Source organism: Tamandua tetradactyla, chromosome X (genome assembly GCF_023851605.1).
Source record: "Tamandua tetradactyla isolate mTamTet1 chromosome X, mTamTet1.pri, whole genome shotgun sequence".
Classification (NCBI taxonomy): domain Eukaryota; kingdom Metazoa; phylum Chordata; class Mammalia; order Pilosa; family Myrmecophagidae; genus Tamandua; species Tamandua tetradactyla.
The window spans coordinates 149957031-149983232 of record NC_135353.1 but is presented as its reverse complement, the minus strand read 5'-3'; the positions used below and the strand labels follow the sequence as shown (position 1 = coordinate 149983232).

General features: G+C 38.7%; 1 protein-coding gene and 1 pseudogene across 1 annotated transcript in view; one reads left to right on the top strand and one right to left on the bottom strand.

Annotated features, from left to right (window-relative positions):
- PDK3 (pyruvate dehydrogenase kinase 3) overlaps positions 1-26202 on the top strand; it is a 368168-nt gene that overhangs the window by 67453 nt on the left and 274513 nt on the right. The window lies entirely within an intron of this gene.
- LOC143672119 (TAR DNA-binding protein 43 pseudogene) lies at positions 6587-8934 on the bottom strand (annotated as a pseudogene).

Below are 26202 nucleotides of genomic sequence, written 5' to 3'. Positions count from 1 at the left end.
AGGGCCATCTGTTTTATTACCCAAAGTACAGTCGGATTGCAGCACATGGCAAGGTATTCCTCCCCATATGTAGACCTTGGGACCCTGTGCTGGTTTGAAAGGATGTATGTCCCCTAGAAAAGCCATGTTTTAATCAAAATCCCATTTCATAAATGCAGAATAATCCCTATGCAATACTGTATGTTTGAAACTGGAATCAGATCATCTCCCTGGAGATGTGATTTAATCAAGAGTGGTGGTTAAGCCAGATTAGGTGATGACATGTCTCCATACATTTGGGTGGGTCTTGATAAGTTTCTGGAGTCCTATAAAAAAGGGAAACATTTTGGAGAATGAAAGAGAAATTCAGAAAGAGCAGAGCAAAATGACGTAGCAACGAGAAGCAGAGTCCACCAGCCAGTGACCTTTGGAGATGAAGAAGGAAAATGCCTCCTGGGGAGCTTCATGAAACAGGAAGCCAGGAGAGAAAGCTGGCAGATGATGCCAGTTGAGGAGAAACCAAAGTCCAACAAAATAAAAACTGAAGCTCTCTTGCCATTTTAAACAAATTTAAGCCTTTAATCGTCAATGAACTGTAATATCATCCTAAAAATATTGTTGGAAAACATAAAGGAATCATTGTTAGAGAGAAAGGAAGGAAAGTTTTTAGGACCTCTGTCATGAGAGGAGGAAACTTACCTGACTACGGACATTGGTGACAACTAAGATCTATTGTTCTCTAATTATCTATTGGGCAGGCTGCCCGGCATTATACACACATAGCCTAGGCTCTCTGGAACCCTCTACTTGCCATTTTCTCCTCCATTTCCTGTTTCCATGTCCTAATCTCACTGGGAAAGGGCTCTCTCCTCTGTTTAGCCCCCCTCTCTGCAGAGAAAGTCTTCAAATATCCATATTCTTGGCTTATAACTGGTGGGTAAAAAAGGGTCTGTTGTAGTTTGCTAGCTGCTGGAATGCAATATACTAGAAACAGAATGGCTTTTAAAAAGGGGAATTTAATAAGTTGCAAGTTTACCATTCTAAGGCCGAGAAAATATCCCAATTTAAAACAAGTCTATAGAAATGTCCAATCTAAGGTATCCAGGGAAAGATACCTTGGTTCAAGAAGGCTGATGAAGTTCAAGGTTTCTCTCTCAAGTGGAAGGGCACATGGTGAGCACAGTCAGAGTTTCTCTCTCATCTGGAAGGGCACATGGCAAACACAGCATCATCTGCTAGCTTCTTCTCCTGGCTTCCTGTTTCATGAAACTCCCTGGGAGGTATTTTCCTTCTTTATCTCCAAGGTCGCTGGCTGGTGGACTCTGCTTCTCGTGGCTATGTCGTTCTGCTCTGCTCTCTCTGAATCTCTCCCATTCTCCAAAATGTTTCCTCTTTTATAGGACTCCAGTAAACCAATGAAGACCCACCCGAATGGGTGGAGACACGCCTCTACCTAATCCAGTTTAACAACCACTCTTGATTAAATCACATCTCCAGGAAGATGATCTAATTGCAGTTTCAAACATACAGTACTTAATAGGGATTAGAAGAAACGGCTGCCTTTACAAAATGGGATTAGGATTAAAACATGGCTTTTCTAGGGGACATACATCCTTTCAAACCAGCACAGTGTTTTTTAGTATATTCACAGGGTTGTGCAACCATCATCACAGTCAATTTAAAAACCTTTTCATCTGTTTAATGAGGTTGATTGCAAAGGTTCAGTAATGGATAGCAGAATCCTGTGTGGTTGTAAGTATAATGAACAAAACTGAGTGTGAGTATGGTTGAAAGAGGAAGGTTAGGAGCATTATGACAGCAAAAGGAAAGCTAGAGGATAAAGCCAGGACTGTATACCTTAGCAAAACCTGGAGTGGACAGTGATGGTGGCTAATTGTACAAATATAAGAAAGTTTTTATGTGAACTATAACAAATGTATGTCATTATTATAAGGTGTTAATAATGGGGTGGTATATGGGAAAAATGCAATGAATGCAAACTAAGGTCTATAGTTAACAGCAACATTGTAATATTCTTTCATTGTGACAGAGGCGCTATACCAAAGCTAAATGTCAATAAGAGGGGGATATAAGGGAGGGGGGTATGGGATTTTCTTTTTCTTTCTTTTCAGGTGAAATAGAAATGTTCTTATAAAGATGTGGTGGTAAATGTGATTATACCAGGAGCCATTGATTGTACAGATAGGATGGATTGTATGGTGTGTGGATAAAATCGTTCAAAAGAAAAAAAACCAAACCTTTTCATTACCTCACAAAGAAACCCTGTACCCATTAACCCTCCATTTGCCTCTCCCTTTGGCCCTAGACAACCACTAACCTACTTTCTATTTCTATTGATTTGCCTACTCTGGATATTTCATATAAATGGAATCATACAATATTTGTCCTTTTGTGTCTGGCTTCTTTCTCTTAGCATAATGTTTTCAAGGTTCATCCATGTAGCATGAGTCAGTATTTCATTCCTTTTTTGTGCCAAAAAAATATTCCATTGTATAAATATACCACATTTTGTTTATCCATTTAATGGACATTTGGGTTGTTTCCACTTGAGATTCTGTTTTAATATATATAATGTGTACTTAGTATGTGTTAAATAATGCTTTTGGCCCATTTGAGCTCATTGTCTCAATTAATCCACACAGCAAACTTGTGAGGCAGATTTAACCCTTCCCATGTTTATAAAGAAACTGTGGCTCAGAGAAGAGAATAAGGGTTCAAGCTAGGATTTAAACACAGTTGTCCTGATTCCAGGTTCAGCACTCAATATACCAGAGCGCTGAGTAATTAACTTATAGGGGAGAGACAGTTATATATATATAACTATTATGGGGTTAATCCACTGGTGAGCAGGGCTTATTTCTTACAGCAGTTTGCCTTCCCTGACTTAAGCATCTACAATAGTTTTTTTTGTTGTTGTTTGTTTGTTTGTTTGTTTGTTTTCACATGGGAAGGCACCAGGAATCCAACCGCGGCCTCCAGCATGGCAGGCGAGAATGAAGCCGCTGCGCCACCGTCGTACCGCTGTGCAATAGCTTTTGCTTTCTTTTTTGTTTTTATTTAAATCAGTTTTATTTAAGAAGTTCCAATATTGACAACTCTTATTAAAAGCAGCCAAGCACAGGACACAGAACGGCAGCAAACAGCATTCTTATGGGTATTAACAGACATTAGAACTTACACCCTTCTTTTAGACACCCTGAGCTCACTGGTGAACTCCGTATTCACCTACTCCTCCTGCAAAGCACACCACAGGCTCAGTCCATGTTCTCACCCCATCAGCTTCGGCTCACATTGCCACACTTACATGTCAGTAACAGAAGAGCACACACCATACAGCATTCATGGCGGTTGACAAAGGGAGAGGGGAAATGCAAGTTCGCTTTCACTTAACGCATTCAACTAACGGGTTACTTAATAAAACTCACTTAAAGTTTTCCAATAGATGTGGCTGTCCTTTGAATGCAAAAAAAGTTCATACATCATATGCTATCATTGCTCTCTGCACACTCTCTCATCAAAGTCACAGGACTGAGAAAAAAATCTCACCAATTTAAAAAATATCCATTATGTACCACCAAGTCTCTGCACACGCTCTCTCCTTTTTCTCACTCATACTAGCCTTCCATCAATCCCACACAAAGTTTCAAAAGTTCAAACAGCCTTCTGATTCCATATCACAGCTTTGTACTCATAGCGTTGATATGACTCCATGAAATAAAGAGTAGAGGATAAAAATGGAACATCCAGTCAAAGACACAGCCTGTACAGCATGATGTTGAATTCTTGAATGAGAAAGCATGTAGACAGAAGTATTCCTACAGCAGGATATTTACAGCACTACTTTTAGTGAAGTGCTTCTTCCATAAATATTTTTTTTACACTTCTAAAATTGTATAGTATAACATATATACAAAGCAGGGAAAGAAAAAAGCAATAGTTTTCAAAGCACTCTTCAGCAAGTAGTTAGTGGACAGATCTCAGAGTTTGTCATGGGCGACCGTACCATCATCTCAGATTTTTCCTTCAAGCTGCTCCAGATTATAGGAGGCTAAAAGGAGTAAATATTTTTGATCATCACAATCGACTTTTCTTTCTTTTCTGTGAAAAATAACTATATACAAGAAAGCAATAAATTTCAAAGGACAGCACCACAATTCGTTGTAGAACAGATTTCAGAGTTTGGTATGGGTTACAATTCCACAATTTTAGGTTTTTACTTCTAGCTGCTCTAAGATACTAGAGACGAAAAGAATTATCAATATAATGATTTAGCAATCATACTTGTTTGTTAAACCCTACTGTGCTGGTTTGAAAGGATTTATGTACCCTAGAAAAGCCATGTTTGTTTGTTAATTTTTATTAATAAAACCAATCAACATACAATATTAACATTCTTTTTTATCACATAGTTGTATATTCATCATCTTGATCATTTCTTAGAAAATTTGCATCAATTCAGAAAAAGAAATAAAAAGAAAACAGAAAAAAATTCATACATACCATAACCCTTCCTCTCCCTTTCATTGTCACTAGCATTTCAGTCTACTAAATTTATTTTAACATTTGTTCCCCCATTATTTATTTATTTTTAATCCATATATTTTATTCATCAGTCCATAAGGTAGATAAAAGATGCATCAGACACAAGGTTTTCACAATCAAGCAGTCACATTGCGAAAGCTATATCATTATACAATCATCTTCAAGAAACATGGCTACTGGAACACAGCTCTACATTTTCAGGCAGTTCCCTCCAACCTCTCCATTGCATCTTGACTAACAAGGTGATATCTATTTAATGCATAAGAATAACTTCCATCCTCTATCTTTCTCCCCCTGTGCATCTTTCCCCTATCTCTGCCTGTCTGTAGCTGCTTCTCTTTTTGACTGTCTCATTTCCTCTCTCAGTCCCTCTGTCCCACCTTCTGTCTGTCTGTCTGTCTCCCTTTCTGTTCTTCCCTCTCCTTCCTTCCCTCTCCTTCCCTCCCTGTCTTTCTCTCCCACTTTCCCTCACAGCTGCCAGTATAAAAAATATAAAAAAAAAAGAAAAAAAAATAATAACTTCCAGGATAACCTCTCAACTCTGTTTGGAATCTCTCAGCCATTGACACTTTATTTTGTCTCATTTCTCTCTTTCCCCATTTGGTTGAGAAGGTTTTCTCAATTCCTTGGTGTTGAGTCCCAGCTCATTCTAGGATTTCTGTCCCACGTTGCCAGGAAGGTCCACACCCCTGGGAATCATGTCCCACATAGAGAGGTGGGGGGCAGTGAGTTTGCTTGTCGTGTTAGCTGAGAGAAAGAGGCCACATCTGAACAACAAAAGAGGTTCTCTTGCGGGTGACTCTTAGGCCTAATTTTAAGAAGGCTTAGCCTATATTTTGTGGGGTTAAGTTTCATATGAACAAACCCCAAGATTGGGGCTCAGCCTATTGCTTTGGTTGTCCCCACTGCTTATGAGAATATCAAGAATCCTCCACTTGGGGAAGTTGAATTTTCCCCCTTTCTTACCATTTCCCCAAGGGGATTTGCAAATATGAAAAACCATGTTTTAATCCTAATCAATCTTGTGGGAGCAATCGTTTCTTCTAATCCCTATTCAGTACTGTAGGTTGGAAACTTAAGTTATCTCCACCAGCCAGCAACCTTTGCAGATGAAGAAGGAGAACACCCCAGGGAGCTTCATGAAGCAAGAAGCCCAGAGAGGAAGCTAGTAGACGTCACTCTGTTCGTCACATGCTTTCCAGTGGAGAGAGAAACCCTGAACTTCATTGGCCTTCTTGAATCAAGGTATCTTTCCCTGGATGCCTTAGATTGGACATTTCTATAGACTTGCTTTTGGACATTACCATGGCCTTAGAACTGTAAACTAGCAACTTGTTAAATCCCCCTGTTCCAGTTCTGGTATATTGCATTCTGGCAGTTAGCAAACTAGAACACTTACCTTTTCTGTATAACTCCACCATCACCTTTGATCTTTCTCCCACTCTTTGTGGGTATTTGAGCTAGGCCCATTCTAACTTTTTCATATTTCCATAAACATTTGAAATGAGATGAACTGCAGAGAATAAATGAAGTCTTCATGTACTTTTCTATATGAGGGGAGACAAGTGTTAAAAAACAAAAACAAAACAACCAAATATTTTGACACTATGATCTTCAAAAAAAAGAGATTTTCCGAAGGAAAAATCCATATGGTGGGGTTCAACTTAAAACAAGGAGAAAACAGAGTAGTTCTAATCAATGGTTTCCATTTGGAACATGCAAAGGATTCACTTGAAAAATCCAGAGATAAAATATTACAGAAGAAACCTTTTGATATCAATTGTGTGTTGGTTCACCAAACAGGCAAACAGCAGTTCACTTTCAACCACTCAATAGTTCAGCTCTTCATGTGACAAAACTTATAAAATTCTTCTAGTGCTTCCTTTTTCTAAAGAAAAAATGTGAAAAATACTACTGAATATACTCCACACTGCACAAACCAATTCTGGAAAATTTTAATACATATGTATTTTACAATACACTTACCATGAATTAAGAAAAATGGAATTCCCACCAGTCTATACCAATCAATCACAATCCGCATCTACATTCCCCAGCCAGAAGATTTGGAATCCATGCTTAAGCCAAAGCCTCCATTAAAACTACTGCCTGACCCCACATTTGATGCTGACCCCAGCCAAATGATGTACCTGAATTAAAGCCACTATAAGAGTTATTTCCAGAACCAAAGGCCTGATTTGGCTCCCTCTGCATGTTGCCTTGGCTTTGATTATTAGCTGATAGGCCTGACTGGTTCTGCTGCCGGGCTAACATCCCTTTCATACCCCAGCTGCTCTGCAATGCTGCCTGGGCTGCAGCTATCATTACTGGATTAATGCAGAAAGCTCCAGAGTTCATCCCTCCACCCATATTACTACCTTGATTATTTCAAAATCCAGCTCCACCCCCTCTACTGTTAACAAATCAACCTTGATTCCCAAAGCCACCTGGCTTATCACCAAATCTTCCACTTCTTTCTGTCTACTGATATTGAACTTTGGCTCAGCATTGGATATTTGTACACTGATTCCTTTAATGATCAAATCTTCTCCACAAAAAGGCTGGTGAATCTGATCATCTGCAAATATAACAAAGGCAAAAGCCCTAAATGGTTTGGGGATAAAGACATCTACCACTTCTCCATACTGGCAAAAGAACTACAGCAACTCATCAGCAGTCATGTCCTCTGTACAACACCCAGTGAACACCTTTCTGCTTCTCAAAGGCTCATCTGGGCTTTGCTTAGAATTAGGAAGTTTACAATTACACCATCATCCATCTATCACATGTGCTGTGACATTACTTTCACTTGGGTTTCATATTCTGTAAAATGAACAAAGCCAAGCCCTTTTTAAAAAAATCTCCTTGATATGTTTATTGAAGTTGTATTACATGTAGTTTGATATAGGAATCAATGACATCTTTATATTGAATCTCCTTATATAAACACATCATCTATTTCCACAGATATTCATGTCTTCATTATATTCTTCAGTAGCATTGTAAGGTTTTCTTTGAATGGGTAGTAGTAAAATATATATTTTTTATTTATGAAACATAACCACATACAAACACAAACATTCTTACCATATGATCATTCCATTCTTGTTAAATAATCAATAACTCACAATATCATCACATAGTTGTATATTCATCACCATGATCATTTCTTAGAACATTTGCATCAATTCAGAAAAAGAAATAAAAAGACAACAGAAAAAAATTCATACATACCATACCCCTTACCCTTCCCTTTCATTGATCACTAGCATTTCAATCTACTGAATTTATTTTAACATTTCTTCCACCTATTATTTATTTATTTTTAATCCATATGTTTTACTCATCTGCCCATAAGATAGATAAAAGAAGCATCAGACACAAGGTTTTCACAATCACGCAGTCACATTGCAAAAGCTATATCATTATACAATCATCTTCAAGAAACATGGCTACTGGAACACAGCTCTACATTTTCAGGCAGTTCCCTCCAACCTCTCCATTACATCTTGACTAACAAGGTGATATCTATTTAATGCATAAGAATAACTTCCAGGATAACCTCTCTACTCTGTTTGGAATCTCTCAGCCATTGACACTTTATTTTGTCTCATTTCTCTCTTCCCCCTTTCGGTTGAGAAGGTTTTCTCAATCCCTTGGTGCTGAGTCCCAGCTCATTCTAGGATTTCTGTCCCACATTGCCTATTGCTTTGGTTGTCCTCACTGTGAGAATATCAGGAGTTCTCCACTTGGGAAGTTGAATTTTCCCCCTTTCTCGCCATTCCTCCAAAGGGACTTGGCAAATACTTTTTTATTCACTGTTCAATTCACTCTGGGATTTATCAGAGCATCACTCTGGACAAACCTACAAAATCTCATGTCTTAGGCATAATTTTAAGTAGGATTAGCCTATCCTTTGTGGGGTTAAGTTTCATATGAACAAGCCCCAAGATTGGGGACTCAGCCTATTAAAGCCAAACCCTTTTGAATGACCAGTTTTAATATCTTTCTTGACCTGCACCATAAGAACTTCTCCACAGGTACTAAAATATTCTTTTAGATCCTTTTCAGTTGTTTTCCATGGAAGGCTCAACACTATTAAATCAGATGTTTTTCTGGACTGCACTTTTCACTTTCACTGCTGATGAAGCATCGGTTTCATTTTTTCTTTTGTTATCTTTGGGATAGTTGACAATGTATACCAGATTTCCCCAGCTGGCATCAGGTGTATGCAGAATTCCTTCTACTAGCTGGACACCTCTCATATACTGAGACACTGGGATTCCTGTAGCACAGACCACATACCCCTGGAAACTGGACCATAACCATGGACAGCAGAACTGTTTCATTTTCTTTTGATGGTATTTCAATAGGCTTGTCATTTTCATCTTTGGTTCAGACATCTTTTCTTATTTTTCCACTAGGAAGATGGTAGGAAGCCTGACAGGGAGACCAAAACAGCAAGGGGCCCAAGAGCAGCCCAGCTACTACTTCACTTCTACAACATGGTGCTTAGGCCCAGTTTTAGCTTTCTTGATTCAGTCACCACCTATTCTTCTTTCCCTCTGCTAGGAATATGGACATGATGGCTGAGGATTCAACAGCCAGTTTGGGATCATGACAGAAAGGTCACAGGAACTATAGACACCTTGGCTCTGAATTCCTTGAGACCCTTAACCAAGACCAGGGACTACCTACTTCTGGGCTTCTTGTTGAGTGAGGAAAAAAAAATCACCTGATCTGCTGAAGCCATTTTTTAGTCAGGGGTTCCATTTCTCACATTCAAGCACAATTGCTAACTGCTACAATCCATTTTATGAGTTAAACCTTACCCAAGTCTTACCCAGCAAGTACTATTAACATTCCCATTTAAGTAGAAAATAAAAAATATTTTGTTGACAATCACACAGCTAGTAAAGAGGCAGAAACCAGAGTTTGAATCATTAATCTATAAAACCAGAATATTAACCAATATTATTATATTGCCTTTAGGGAAGGCTTTCTAAAAAATATACCTATTATTGGACGCAAGCCTAATGTGAGGATACATTTGTCAACTTATATATTGCTATGGCCAAAATATATGCCAATTTGTTTGGTAAGCAGTTGCATGGACCTCCTTGTTCAAATTGGTGTGCATTTGTGATTGAGTTTCCTGCCAATTGCCAATAGTAAGTAACATCCATGTGTTTCTATGAGTGTGGGATCTGTGTTGCAGATACTCATGGTAGTCCAAAACACAGCTGTTGGTTTAGTAATGAATTAGGGGTCACTTACACATGCAATCCTCAAAGGTGGACCACATTATTTAAAAGATCATTTATGTTATGCATTTAGTCCATTTTTGCCCCCATTTATGATGGTGACATTGGGTGTCAGAAGGAAACCATTTAGTATAACTATTTAGTATATCACTTTGGATCGAGGGAAATTTTTCTAAGGCAGCCATTCATATAACTTTAATTACTTGGGGGTGGCCCCTTAGGCAATGGAAGGGTGATTACACCAATAAATTTCCTCCACTGTTAGCCTTGTTACCAGACTTTACATTATTGTTTCTAACCTCTGTAAAATGGAGTATGTTTCTCTTCTCAAGAGCTCCCTGGGCAGCAATCTCCCTCAAGCATTTCCCAAGTTTCATCTTGGGTGGGTATACCTGGCAGGAATTGTAACCATCAGCATGTAGGAAACATATTAGGAGGAGCATCCTATACAAAGTGAAGTTATGTTTCTCTGTATGGTTAAATATGCTTTTGTAGCAAAAAAATATATATATACCTATTGTTCTATCTTGCACAACATTGTTCCATCAAAACTTAAAATCCTACACTCAAATTCAACTACCTATTTTTATTCAACCATAGTGATGGGTCTGTCTCTATTGATTTGAAGATACATAAACCTGAGCATAAGGGCAGAGAAACAGGCTGCTCCACCAATGCAACATTTCAAAATATATCATCATTTGAACTTGGCCTATTAGCCAGAAAGTAAGATTGATCATATCACAAAAGAATTTCTTGGTGGCTGAGTCATTTGGTTTGACAAAGATGAATCAAAGGTAACAACTTAAATATACTATCAAGCTTTCATGTTACTGTGTACTTATTTTTTTCTTGATCAAATTCTCCTCTTAGAAATAATCCATCACACTTTGATGCTTAATATATACTTATTCTTTCCTTGATCTAATTCTCCTCTTTCTGTGCCATGAGAGGATTTATCTTCTTCCCTTCTTTCTTTCTCATAAGGTGGCAATTCAATACTTGTCAGCCACTGGGAATAAAAGAATGAGGCCAAACCTGGGATCCTCTGGATATAAATGAATTATCAGGGGTAAGAGAGAAAAGTTGCCCAGGTAGATGGGAAGATGCACATACCCCAGAAGATAACTCAACTCAAATCCTCTAGAGGATACTTATTTGGGGTATGTACCTGGCCAAAAAGCCAGTGATTCCCTGTCATTAGGAATTGTCCCTCCAATCACCCCATCAGCATTTTTCAAGGTAAGAATGCTGGGAGGTGGTCTTTGTACATTTATTCGCATCTCATTGGTCACAGATATTTGTTCAGGGTTTAACACCTAACCCAAGCTAGGTCAATCAGAATCTTTTTCTCAGGAAATTTGGAGGTTCAATTCTCTGAGCTTGACAGTCTGTATGAGTTCTAGGAGAGCAGAGATGTAAAAACTCAGAAACTGTGAGTGGCAGGTGTGCAGAAGCTGAATTGCAGAGAATGAAATAGTTGTGAAGAGAAAAGCAGATGTGAAAGACAGAGATGGCATATTCCCCAGCTTCCCAACAATTTGTGTTTCTTGATACTAGCCCCTGTCTCCACTTGTTGCCTGCCAGTATGTTCCATGATGCAGACAAGCAGCCTTATAATGGATTCTTTCATTTTGGTTAAGTTTAGCTTATGCTGTTTTCTGTACTCATAACTAGAGCCCTAAGTGATACACATTAAGAAAATAACTATTGTGACAAACGTGTCAGCAATAGCTAATGGGCATATTAGACATATTAAGTAAAAGCTGACATTCCTTTTATCAAAAGCTATACTCAATCTTTAGTTAATGCAAGATGGGTTGTCTCAGATATGTATAGTTCAGTCCGTTCCTTCTGCTCCTCTTCCTGGTTACTTCTTCATTGATCCAATAAATATTTGTTGTGTCCCTACCATGTGCTAGATATTCTATTATGTGTTGGGAATTAATAAGACAAAGTCTTTATACTCCTGAATCTTCTATTTCAGTGGGGGAGACAGGAAACTGACAACTAGGTCTATTAAATAGTTACAGAACTAGATAACTACTAAGAGGAAAGAAATGCTATGACAGAGATAAAATAGTCAGGGAAGGCCTCTTTGAAGAGGGGCCACTATACTGATTCCAGAAGGACAAGGGGGAGTCAGCCAAGCAAGGAGCTAGAGAAAGGGTGTTGCAGGCTGAGGGGGCAGCCAGAGCAAAGGCCCTGAGCAAGGGTGAGCTTGTCATGCTCCATGAATGGGTGGGAGAGCAGCCTGGTGGGAGCCAGCTGAAGAAGTGGGGGAGGGGCCTAAGCAATGGTTTAGGCATAGGTGGCCGCAGTGATGTCATGGAGGGCCTTGTAGGCCATACTGAGGAGTTTTGATTTTACACAATTTAAAATGTAATGGGGGTAAACAGGTGGTTCAGTGGTAGAATTCTCGCCTGCCATGACGGAGACTCGGGTTCAATTCTCAGCCCATGCACTTCCCAAACAAACCAAACCAAACAAAAAAAAAATTCAATTAAAAAAAATGGTGGTGCAATAATGGGATATTCACATGGAAAAATAATGAAATGTGACCCCACCATGCAACATACAAAAAAAAAAAAAAGTAATGGCCTTAAGCAGAAAAGTGGTTTATAAACCACTATATAAAAGGATTGCTTGGGCTGCTGAGTGTGGGGACTGAAGTTGGGAGGCCATTGCAGTATGAAGGTGGGAGGTGATGATAGCCTGGAACACAGAGGTGGCCATGGAGGTGAAAGGTAGGTGAATGTGAGTTATGTCTTGGAGGTTGAACTGACCAAATTTGAGGTGAGAGAAAGGAAAGAAGAGTACTAGTTACTTGTTTAATAAGGAGGTAGATTTGGGGGCCATTTCCTGAAATGGAGAATACTGGACAAAGACCATTTGGCAAATTGGGATATTAAGAGTTTCCTCATTATATTTCACATTTTGGTGACCCCACCCCCCACCCCCATAAGTTGTTGAAGAAAAGGGAGAACCATAACTTACTCTAACAGGGGATGATATGTGTGTTATGCAAGCAGATCCACTAGGGGCAGTCTGAACTGGCCTGGGAGGTTTTTGGTCTTTAAAAGATGGGGGAGACTGAAAATTAGATTTGTATCTCCCTTAGCTGAGAGAAAGAGAGGGTGAGAACGAGTGCACAGAAGCAAGTGTGAGGTTTGCCAGAGATGATTTGTCATGGGTTAATTTATCTCTGATAGAAGGACAAATTCTAGTTAAAAGGCAGGCGATTATAAAAGTAGTTGACTTATTGCAATGTGTATACTCACCATACAAAATGTATTTGGTCTCAAAGTCTGTCTGTAGTTGTGATATTCACAAAGGGGGTTCTAATCCTGGCTGTATATTAGAATCTCCTAGAGAGTATTTTAAAAACACCAACACCAGCCTTCACAGACCAATGAATCAGAATCTTTAGGGGTAGCATTTAGTTATTAGTATTTCTCTCAAAGCTCTCTTCAGGTTATCCCAATGATAGCTACGGTTTGAAAACCCATGGTAAAAAGCAATTTAAACACGGCTCTGTTAGAGAAAAATGGCCATTTTGGTATGCTGTTAGCCTTGAAGCAATGATTCTAATCTAAGAAATACCTTGCACCAAGATAAGGCACGATTCATCTAGATTTTTCTGAGTGCTCTTTCATAACATAAGATATTGAATGTGTCCATCATTCAATGCCAGTTTTACAGAAGGAAATCTCCAAAAGCAAATCCTACCAGCCAATTCATGCAATCGACAGATTGATTCTACTAGAGAAGGAACCATCTCCAGCCATGAAAAATGTACTTGCTTTCTCTACCACTGTGTCAAATAGAAGCTCCTGGTCTGGTCCGTCTGGGTTCAGAATATACAGTTGCTTGCAAAACAAGCTGTTTTCATGGTTAAGTGTTTCCCACAGCTTGGCTTAGGTCAAAACCATGTTAATGGGAACCCTGCCGCTGCTGAACTATGAAATTTCCTGATTAAGGAAATGAGAGGAAATAAGTCATTAACTAGCACCTACACACTTGGGGAGTTCTTTTTTTCATCAGGAGAATTAAAAACAGAAGGTGCTGCTGTTAAAATTCTCTGATATATGATGACAAAAGTCAAGGATGAACATTTAACAGCTGTTTTGGAATGGATTCTGGGAATAAACAAAAACTGCCTATGGTTTCACCACAGTTAAGCACAAATTCTCTGTGATTCACACGTGGCCTGTAGCAAGCAAGCTGAGCCAAGGAAATGTTGCCAAGAAAAGACAATGACAAAGGGGGAGCTTAATCAAATGACTGTTGCAATTATAATTGAATGTAAACTTGAGAAGAGGACTGCTTCACTCTGGTAAGGCAGCCAAGGATTTGGAGGAAATCTACAGTCAGTGGACTGAAGGCTGTTGCTAAATTTTTCTCCTACTCAGAGAACTTCAAACTTTAACCTATTATGAACATTTACAAAATTCAACAGAAAGAAAATGGTATTATCTAAACAGCTGGCATAAAAATTCCTCTTAGACGATCCTAATCCCCACCCCCTTCCTTCCTTTCTTCCTTCATAAATTTTTAAATAAGTCTGCTTAGAGTAGAGGCTGAGACTGCAAGGGCCCTGCTTGCAAACAGAACTTCCCAGCATGAGACAAGGAAAAGAATTTGTGTTTTCAACCAGAGGTGGAGGCGGAAGAGAAAAGTAAAAAAAGTTATGGGATGTATTGTGTAACTCCCATATCTTTAGTAAATTTCTAAATTCACAAAATGCTTGTGATGGAGATAAAGGATCCTGTGCATCGGACTGGTAAAGAGTCTGAACTTTGACAAGGAAAGAAATCAAGAATACACACGGGGACAACAAATCAGGACTATGAAGTAGAGAGTTAGGAATTTGCAGAAATTGTGGGAAGGGCTGTAAACCTTCATTGTCCGTGAAACTTGGAGTTTTAGCCAAGTTTACTTTAATCTCTGACAGCCATCGAGGCTTCATCTGGGTTATATTTGTAAGGATTCAAGAGGAGTTTTTCATTTAAGCTCCATGGCTGTGAAATTATGCAGTGTTTTTCATTGAGTGCTGTGCATTGTATGTGTTTTTTGAGCCATACCTGGAACAATAACCGAGTTTCTATGGGGTATCTGACTGCTTGATGCACACGTCCTGACTACATTAGGTGTCAATCCAATGGGTGAAATAATGCCCTTCACCCAGCCAACCACAATCAATCCATCATCCAGTAACTCAGCAAGCATATTTCTATGCTTAAGGCACTGAACTAGACATTTTCAGGCAACTAAATATGAATAAGATGTAGATCCTATCTCAAGGAGTTTAGTCTAGTAATGGCAACTTGTACTGAAGTAGCTAGGTACCAAGTAGAAAGGAGTAAATGCCACAATAAAGGTATGACAATGTGCTTTGAAAATTCAGACGGAAAAGAGCTGACAAATTTGGTGGGAGTGCAGGAGAGGAAGTGGTTCAGAGGTTTATGGAGGTGGCAACATTTGCATTGTATCTTCAGGGAAAAATATGATTTTGACATTCAGGGATGATGGTGAACATGGAGTAGGGAAAGTCATTGAGGAAGAAAATAATGGGCCAACTATACCCAAGTGGCCACACTGAGTACCTAGGGTGATAGTGGTGCCCCAGGGCTGCAGTTAGCCATTACAGTACCTTTGTACAGTGTAGAAAAAAGTGTCCCTTCTTCCATAGAGCTTGACTTGGTGAGCAGAGTGTGTCTGGGTTTCAGCCCTCACCCACCTCCTCAGTTGGGGATCCTTTTCTAGTTCACATTCTGCAGACTGAAACTGGCTAACCTAGGTGCCACATACTGAGATAGGGAACTCAGTTTGGGAGGGAAGATGATGAGCTCAGTTAAGGACATAGTGAATTCCATGTGTCAGAAGAACATCCAGGTAGAAATAGGAACCAGAAAAGTGAAAATGTAGAATCAGTGTTTGGAGGGAAGTTTAGGATTACAAGTGTAGATTGGGGAGTCACTTTCATGGAGTTAGATGTTAAAGTAATGAGATTGACATTTCCAAGGGAAAGCATGTAAGACAGTGATTCATAACTGGGGCAATTTGGCATTGTCAGGAGACATTTTTGTTTATCACAACCTGGGTAGGGGGATGCTACTGACATCTAATATGTAGAGGCCAGGGATGCTGCTAAATGCACAGGTCACCTTCCCAAAACAAAGAAGTATCCCGCCTCAAATGTCAGAAGTTCTGAAGTTGAGAAATCCTGGTGTAAAGGGACGGATCTTTGGAGAACACCAACATTTAAGGTGGTAACAATGAAACAGGAATCAAGTCTCACCCTCCCACCCCAGACTTGCCTCCTCTAGCCACAAAGGAAAACTTTCTTGTGATGAAGCAAAAGACGGGCAGAGAGGGAAGGTTGCTGCTTCTAAAACCACAGCCTAGTTAAGGGTCAAAGTAACCAGGTAGCTGCAGACCTTTAAGGGGGCATAAAACTTTACAGTAACATATTGGTCACATGTTACCAGTTAACTCCACATCCACTTCCAGATAAAACCTTTGTGTGGGTACCAAGGAAGCAGACGGTATCCTTTCATGGATATCCGAACACATTCCTCAGCAATACCACCCATCCTCTCTAACAACCATCACCACAGTCAATTTTAGAACATTTTCACCTCCCTGAAAAAAATAAACAACTCCTTACCCATTAACAGTCACCTCCCAGCCCCCCAACCCCCACTTCCTTCTAATCCCCAGCAACTACTAATCTACTTTCTGTCTGTATATACTTGTCTATTCTGGACATTTCATATAAATGTATATACAATATGTGGCCTTTTGTGTCTAGCTTCTTCCACTTAGCACAGTGTCTTGAAGGTTCATCCATGTTGTAGAATGCATCAGAATTTCATTCCTTTTTATGGCTAAATAATATCCCATTGTATAGCTTTACCACACTTCATTTATCAGTTCATTTATGGATGGACGTTGGGGTTGTTTTCACTTTTTGCTGTTAAGAACAGTGCTGCTAAGAACATTTGTGTACAAGTTTTTGCAGGAACATATGTTTTAAATTCTCTTGGGTATTTACCTAGGAGTGGAATTGCTGATTCATATGGTAACATATGAGGAACCCCCCAACACTTTGCCACAGTGGCTGCACCATTTTACATTCCTACAATCAGTGTATGAACATTCTAATTTCTCTACATTCTTGCAGGAAGAACTGCTTTTTAAAACTCATTTTCTTCCTTGCTCCCTTTCTTCCTCCTTTAAATATATATTTATTACTCATTATGTACCAGGCAACACACCTAACACAGGGGGTTCAAAGATAAATATGCTACTGTTTCCACACTCTAGGAATCCTTAGCACAGGGAAGAGAGTGGCATGTTCTTCTTTGCACACGTGTCCCAGCCTCAAGCACTTTGCACAGGTGTCCCAGTTCTCACACAATATAAAGATGAACAGTAAAATTCATGCTAAGAATTTAAGATTCTAATTTTACTTTACTTAGCATGACATTAAATAACAAATAGAAAACACTATGACAGGTTGAAAGAGACTGTAGAAGAAAGAAAAAAACATTTTTATTTTAGTACACTTAATAGCCCTCATTTATTGTTGTTAACAAAATGTCCCACATTTTCATTTTGCACTGAGCTCTGCATATCATATAGCTGGCCCTGCACCTGGCTGAGCACTACAGCAGGAAAACACGACAACATCATATGGCAATGACCGGGGGGATACAGGGATGGGTGAAGAATTGAGTCATCTATGTGATTTACCACACCATGCATTCTATAGTCTTTTTTTTTTTTCCTTCTGAAGCCCCCCCACAACATACCTTCACCAGGGACCCTTTTATCCATCAATAGAAATTTAGCAGGCATGCTGTTAGATTGCCATGATTTGCCCCTTATTGTTCCCACAGACATCTTTCTTTTCACTCCTAGTACTGTGGGAAACACATTTCTAGAGTGGGCTTCTGTTGTTACACATAGGTTGCCGTCGTCCAGTGCCACTGACTTCCCTTCAACTGTCTCTCCTGCCAACCAAACAATGTGGGATGTAATGCTAACCTGGCAGAACACACACCAGTGGCAAGTTTGGAAAAAATCCTTCTTTTTCTCCACATCAACCCGAAGGCTGTCTCCTATTCCTATATATATACTCTCTGGTTCGAGAACAAGTCAACAAATCCCAGCCTGTACTTGGGTATTCAGTATTTGATGGTGTAGGATGACTCACTGCTGAGACTGACACTATCCACAAAGTGGCACCTGTCTGCATGGAGTGAATTGAAGGGTACAAGGACATGAAGTCGTTGCCTAATGAGTTTTGTAATTTGACCATCCCCTTGGAAAATGGCAGCCTCTTCCAATGGCAGGGTATAGAGATATTGAGCTTGGGACCTATCATCTGTTAGCAAAATGGTTGGCCCTACTTGCCCCTTAACTGGATTGGACATTGTACATGGGGACAGCCCTATGTACCTGCTACTCTTTTTTCTTTTTCTTTTTTTTAAACATAACAACATACAAACACGAACATTTCTACCATATGATCATTCCGTTCTTGGTATATAATCAGTAACTCACAACATCATCACATAGTTATATATTCATCACCATGATCATTTCTTAGAACATTTGCATCAATTCAAAAAAAGAAATAAAAAGAAAAAAACTGATGTATACCATACCCCTTACCCCTCCCTCTCATCGACTGCTAGTATTTCCATTTACCCAATATATTTTAGCCTTTGTTTCCCCTATTTTTTCCCTTACCACTCCCTTTCATTGATCACTAGCATTTCAATCTACTAAATTTATTTTAACATTTATTCCCCCTATTATTTATTTATAATATATATTCTATAGTCTTGAAGTTATTTTGTGTGTGTGTGAGGGCAGAAGAGTGGAGGTTCACCAAAACTCTCCATTCTTTAACATTGCTGCTTCAGAGTCATGAAGGATGATATTGGTCTCAGTAAGAACAGTTGACGATATGTAGATTCTATTTCAAATTTATAAAGGATATATAATTTGGAACCAATTCCTGGTTTACCTCTCAAGTTCATACACAGGAAAGCCTTTGCTGGTATTACTCACTGCTGACATCCTTGTGAGGGTGATTTTTAAGTCCATAAATCACTCTGATTAGATCATCCCTTGTGCTCTAGAGAAGATTAGACAGAGAAAAGCACAGAGAGAATATCTGTCTTCTTCAATGTCCCATTACATTGATATTCTCTTTTCCAAATAAAACTTTACTATTTTCTTCTTGTTTTTTGATCCAATTTCTATCAATTTTGTTATAAATGGACTCATTTGGTGGAAGATGCTGACACATGTGATTTGCCCAGGGTTGCTTAGCTAGCAACCAGAACACCCAAGGCTAGAATATATATCTCTGTTGTTTTATTTTTTTACTTGAAAAGAGAATTGAACTGCATTAAAATGTATTAAGGGTACAATTCAGTGGCATTAAGTACATTCACAATGTTGTGCTACCATCACCACTATTTCCAGAAACTTCCACCATCACAAGCAGAAATTCTGTACCTATTAAGCCATGACTCTCAATTCACTCCACCTCCCTCAGCCCTTAGCAACATCTAATTTACTTTCTGGCTCCATGAATTTGCCTATTCTAGATATCTCCTTAAGTGGAATCCTCCACTATTTGTCCTTTTGAGACTAGCTTCTTTCATTTAGCATAATTTTTTCAAGATTCATCCATATTGTAGCATGTATCAGAGCTTCATTCCTTTTTCTGGCTTAATAATATTCTATTGATTGCATATACCACATTTTGCTTACTCATTCTTCTGTCAATGGAAACTTGGGTTGTTTCCATCTTTGGGCTATTGTGAATAATGCTTCTATGTGCGTTGGTATACAAGTATTTATCTGAGTCCCTGTTTTCAGTCCTTTTAGGTATATCCCTAGGGATGGAATTGCTGGGTCATATGATAATTCTGTGTTTAACTTTTTGAGGAACAAGCTGTTTTTCACAGTGACTGAACCATTTTACATAGCTACCCGCAATGTTCAAGGGTTCCAGTTTTATATCCTTGCCAATACTTGTTATTTTCTTTTTTTTTTAAATTTAATTATAGCCATTCTAGTAGGTGGGACCTGGTATCTCACTGTGGTTTTGATTTGCATTTCCTAATGACTAATGATGTTGAGCATCTTTTCATATACTTATCAGCCATTTGTATGTCTTCTTTGCAGAAATGTCTATTCAATCCTTTGCCCATTTTTAAATTGGATTTTTTTGGTTTTGTTTTTCTATTCAGTTATAGGAGGTCTTTATATATTATCGTTATTAATCCCTTATCAGATACATGATTTGAGAATATTTTCTCCCATTCTCTGTGTTGTCTTTTCATTTTCTTGATAGTGTCCTTTGATGCACAAAATTTTAAAATTTTGATGAAGTCCAATTTATCTATTTTTTTCTTTCATTGCCTATGCTTTTTGTGTCACATATAAGAAACCACTGCCAAATCCAAGGTCATGAATATTTTCCCCTATGTTTTCTTCTAAGAATTTTATAGTTTTAGCTCTTATATTTAGGTTTTTGGTCCATTTTTGAGCATTACATTTTTATCAACCGTTAAATCATTTATGTAAATGTCCTTTTGGGTTAACATATTTGTATTATGTTGTACATTTTTTTCACTTTAATTCCTGAGATATAAACCTCCATCTGGCCAAAAAAAAAGTTTAGTTTACACAAAAACATTATTATGGATAGTTTTTCAGACTTTGAAAAAGTTCTTTTTTTGAAATTCTATTAACCATTATATAAGAATCAGGAGAAACAAACTCACAGACTGCTTAATTCAGCTCTACAAAAAAGTTCCACTTAGGAATATGTGTTTCCATCTCAGAAATGATTAGCGGATGGTTAAATTACAAGAAGAGGGAGAATTAACATTTTTGAATGAAAGGGTATATAATGAGGGAGTTTGAAGTGGAAGAAAATTGCTTCCAAAAGAATAGGGTTTTGAACAAGAGAAAAACTGGTCCAGCTATTTATGTATAATACCAGTTTCAATCATTATACTTTGGGCTCCTTTTCATTTTGGCCAGTCTTTCTTAATCTGTTGAATGCTTAAGCTTTACTGTCTAGAGTTTTGTTGGAGTTACACTACTGAAGACAAGAGGTACATTCTCCAGATGATGATGCCCAAGAGGGTGTGTATCCTATACAGTGGCATAAGAGCAGGATAAACCTTTTCTTTACTCTCCCTCACATTATAGAGCTGAGAGTGACTTTGGTCTGTGGGGGAATGCACTTGTCTGACACCCCCAAGGACAGAAAGGCCTTCAGGGGTCTACTTCCCAGGAGAGTTAGACAAACCTCCAGCTTAGCCCACACCCTCAGGGCTTGGGACACAGGATAGAAAACCTGCAAGGTGTTGCCAGGAATTGCACTTCATTTCTCATAGACTTATTCATCCTTGATCTCTTTATTAGCCATAAAGTATGCATAACAGTGGGAGGAAAGGATATGGTGCTTGGAATTTATTCTGAAAATGTAAGAATCACTAACAAGTGAAAGTTCCAAGAAGCAAGGGGTGTTGAGGTAGAGCCATACAAAGTCATGTCAAGTGTAAGGTTGTTCACTGTATCAACATGACTAAACCTATTTGGGACCTGATCCTGCTAATGAGGTTATCATACATGTCACTGAAAACTCTCAGGGGCCAAATACCAGAGCATTTTTTCATTTATTCAGTGGTTCTTCAAATACTGATTAAATATTCAAATCTCCTAGGCAGGGGACACCTATGGGGTCTGTTCATTTCTTCTGGCAAATCCACTGGCCTGAAAGATAAAGGCATTAGTGTTAGGGGCAGTCCTTGGCCATGAGGGCTGAGACCTGTGGATAAATCCTCCCCTCTCCAGTCTTTAGGGTGGACTATTCCAAGGTGCCTCTTATACAGGCCCTCAGGTGGTCCCCGGTGTAGTTGAGCCACACATGCCAAAAGGGATCACTCCCCACAGTGAACTACCTGCATGCAAGCTCTGATGTCAGGCTCTCCATTTGGAAAGAAATGAAGCTAAGACCCAACATTTGCATCCATTGAGAAAAACTGGGTTAGGGAAATGGCATAACTGAAATGCTGGTGCTATATCAAAGGGCACTGACATGCGCAGAGCAAAAACTGTCTCAACCATTTTGGAAAAAACTCTCAGGATCTCCTGGAGCACCCAAGAAAAACTAAACTTATCTCTTTGATAACCAATCCAGCCATCCTAGGGCAGATTATCCTGATTTGGGTGGACCTGGACTCTAGAGATTAATATCCTGTGGGCTGATTTTATCTGCCCTTGGACAAAGCAAAGTTCTGAGTAAATGAAAAATAGCCCTGTTGGCAGCTAGCAGATGTTCCCAACTGAACATAAATAGCACTCAATGAAAATAAATAACATCCAGAGAAGGCCACTGTATGACTATGTTCGGAACCAGACAGAATACGGCAACTCCTCAACCAGGAGAATCATTAAACGACCCCCCACCCCAAACACTTTTGACAAACAGGACTCACTGCTGCTCTTTTATCAATGACAATTCTAGCCCCCCCCCCTTTTTTTAAGGTTTCATTATTATTTACTTAATAAGAATGAAAATATGAGTTTGAATGTTGATTTAAAATATAAAACAATGTCAAATAAATTCAGTTATAATCTAGTTTTTTTTTTTAGCAAACTCAATATCATATTGCAGGTTATATAGCAGAAATTTTTAGGTAGCATACTAATACTTATTAATAAAATTTTAACAATTTTTTGACATGGAAGTTAGTAAATTTATTTAACTTAGATTTAATTAAAAAATATATTTTATTGACATCTTCACACACATACATTCCATACATGGTGTACAATCAATGACTCACAATATCATCACATAGTTATGTATTCATCACCATGATCATATTTTAGAACATTTGCATCATTCCAGAAAAAGATATAAAAAGAAAAAACTCATATATACCATACACCTTACCCCTCCCTCTCATTGACCACAAGTATTTCCATTTACCCAGTGTATTTTACCCTCTTCCCCCATTATTCGTTTAATTTTTATCCATATTTTTTACTCATCTGTCCATACCCTGAATAAGAGGACCATCAGACACAAGATTTTCACGACCACACAATCACATTGCAAAAGTTATATCTTTATTTAATCATCTTCAAGAACCAAGTCTACTGAAACACAGCTTAACAACTTAAGGTATTTCCCTCTAGCCTCTCCAATACACCATAAATTAAAAAGGGATATCTATATAATGCATAAGAATAACCTCCAGGGTAACCTCCCAACTCTGTTTGGAATCTCTCAGCCACTGAAACTTTACATTGTCTCATTTCTCTCTTCCCCCTTTTGATCAAGAAGTCTTTCTCGATCCTTTGATGCTGGGTCCCGGCTCATCTCCGGATTTCTGTCCCATGTTGCCAGGGAGATTTACACACCTGGGAGTCATGTCCCATGTAGGGGGTGAGGGCAATAAGTTCACCTGCTGAGTTGGCTTAGAGAGAGAGAGACCACAACTGAGCAACAAAAGAAGTTCTCTGGGTGTGACTCTTAGGTCTAATTTTAAGTAGGCTTAGCTTATCCTTTGCAGGAATAAGTTTCATAGGGGCAAACCCCAAGATTGAAGGCTCGGCCTATTGATTTGGTTGTCCCCACTGCTTGCAAGAATATCAGATATTCTACAAATGGGGAAGTTGAATATTCCCTCCTATCTCCCCAGTCCCTCAAGGGGACTTTGCAAGTAATTCTTTATTCACTGCCTAAATTACTCTGGGATTTATCGGGGCATCACACTAACCTGGACAAACCAACAAAATCTCACGCCCTATCCAAGATTCCATGTACTTATGGTGTTCAACTAAACTGACCACACAAGTTAAATTAGTAAATGCACTACCCAAAATATAAATTTTGTGCTCAATAAACATCTCTCCCTTTGGTCTCACACAGAAGTTGAAGTTTTAAAATATGGACAATATCATCCTTTACCCTGTATTCTGATTTACATTAGTCCTATCCAGATCAGCTTCATTCATATCTCTACTTGAGGTCTGATCACCTTTTAAACAGTTCCTCTATGGGGTACAGAGCTTCAGAGCTCTGACTCTGAGTCCCAGGTGTCAGATAAATACCTGAAGTTTCTGGGAATGACCAGGTTCTATACAAACAGCTCAGTATCTCAGAATTTAGAAATAACAGTTACACCTCCTGAGTATATGTGACTGCTGTAGGAGCTTACAATGTAGGACCCTTTACAATAGGCCCCAACCTGATAACCCATACTCTTTAGTTTACCAAGTTTTTATGTTATAGTTAGTCCATATGATTGAGGCATAATAATGTTTGTCATTTTGTTCCTAACACTTTACTCACCTAATTGCATGCTTCACAACTCCATTCCTTCTTGCGGCAGCTCAGTAGTCCATTGTATGTATGTATGTATGTATGTACCATAGATCCCCCTTCTCTTCCTCAGCCGTTGTACCCTTAGGCCACCTCCATCCACTGTGAATCTTGAACACTGCCACCATAAATACCAGTGTGTGTTCATTCATGTCCCCACACTCAGTTTCTCCAGGTATATACTGAACAATGGGGTTTCAGGATCATGTGGCAACCCCACCCCTAGCCTCCTTCGGAACCACCACACTGCCCTCCAAGGAGCTGTGCCTCTCAGTTTCCCTACTGACAATGAATAGGTACATCTATTTCTCTGCATTTCCTCTAGCACTTGTTTCTCTATGTTCATTTTAAAACAGTTTTATTCATACATCATACAATCTAACCTAAATGTATTGACATACCTTCACTACCGTAATTTATATGAAGATATCTCCTTTCTTCTACAAAGAATCCATACCCCTCCCCCATGCCCCTACCTGTTGACATTTAGTTTTGGCATAATGCCACTGAATGTTACATTCAGTGGAAGAATTTTACAATGATACTGTTGACTACAGACCCTAGCTTGCATTGATTGTAGTGTTTCCCATATACCAGTTGTTTTCAAAACTGTATAATGTTTTCACAGAAAAATATTACAACCTGTGGGGTCCAACACTCAGGGAAATCTGACTAAATGCCCAGACGCCAGCAGAAGATAACGGATCACGCTCAGAAAATTGAAAATATGGCCCAGTCAAAGGAACAAACCAATAGTTCAAATGAAATACAGGAGATGAAACAACTAATGCTGAATATACGAACAGAAATGGAAAACCTCTTCAAAAGCGAAATCAATAAATTGAGGGAGGACATGAAGAAGACATGGGCTGAACATAAAGAAGAAATAGTAAAACTGAAAAAACAAATCACAGAGCTTATGGAAGTGAAGGATAAAGTAGAAAAGATGGAAAAAACAATGGATACCTACAATGATAGATTTAGAGACAGAAGATAGAATTAGTGATTTGGAGGATACAACATCTGAATTCCAAAAAGAAACAGAAACTATCCGGAAAAGAATGGAAAAATTCGAACAGGGTATCAGGGAACTCAAGGACAATATGAACCGCACAAATATACGTGTTGTGGGTGTCCCAGAAGGAGAAGAGAAGGGAAAAGGAGGAGAAAAACTAATGGAAGAAATTATCACTGAAAATTTCCCAACTCTTATGAAAGACCTAAAATTACAGATCCAAGAAGTGCAGCACACCCCTAAGAGATTAGACCCAAATAGGCGTTCCCCAAGACACTTATTAGTTAGAATGTCAGAGGTCAAAGAGAAAGAGAGGATCTTGAAAGCAGCGAGAGAGAAGCAATCCATCACATACAAGGGAAACCCAATAAGACTATGTGTAGATTTCTCAGCAGAAACCATGGAAGCTAGAAGACAGTGGGATGATATATTTAAGTTACTAAAAGAGAAAAACTGCCAACCAAGACTCCTATATCCACCAAAATTGTCCTTCAAAAATGAGGGAGAAATTAAAACATTCTCAGACAAAAAGTCACTGAGAGAATTTGTGACCAAGAGACCAGCTCTGCAAGAAATACTAAAGGGAGCACTAGAGTCAGATACAAAAAGACAGAAGAGAGAGACATGGAGAAGAAAGAAGGAAAGTCAGATATGATATATATAATACAAAAGGCAAAATGGTAGAGGAAAATATTATCCAAACAGTAATAACTCTAAATGTTAATGGACTGAATTCCCCAATCAAAAGACATAGATTGGCAGAATGGATTAAAAAACAGGATCCTTCTATATGCTGTCTACAGGAAACACATCTTAGACCCAAAGATAAATATAGGTTGAAAGTGAGAGGTTGGGAAAAGATATTTCATGCAAATAACAACCAGAAAAGAGCAGGAGTGGCTATACTAATATCCAACAAATTACACTTCAAATGTAAAACAGTTAAA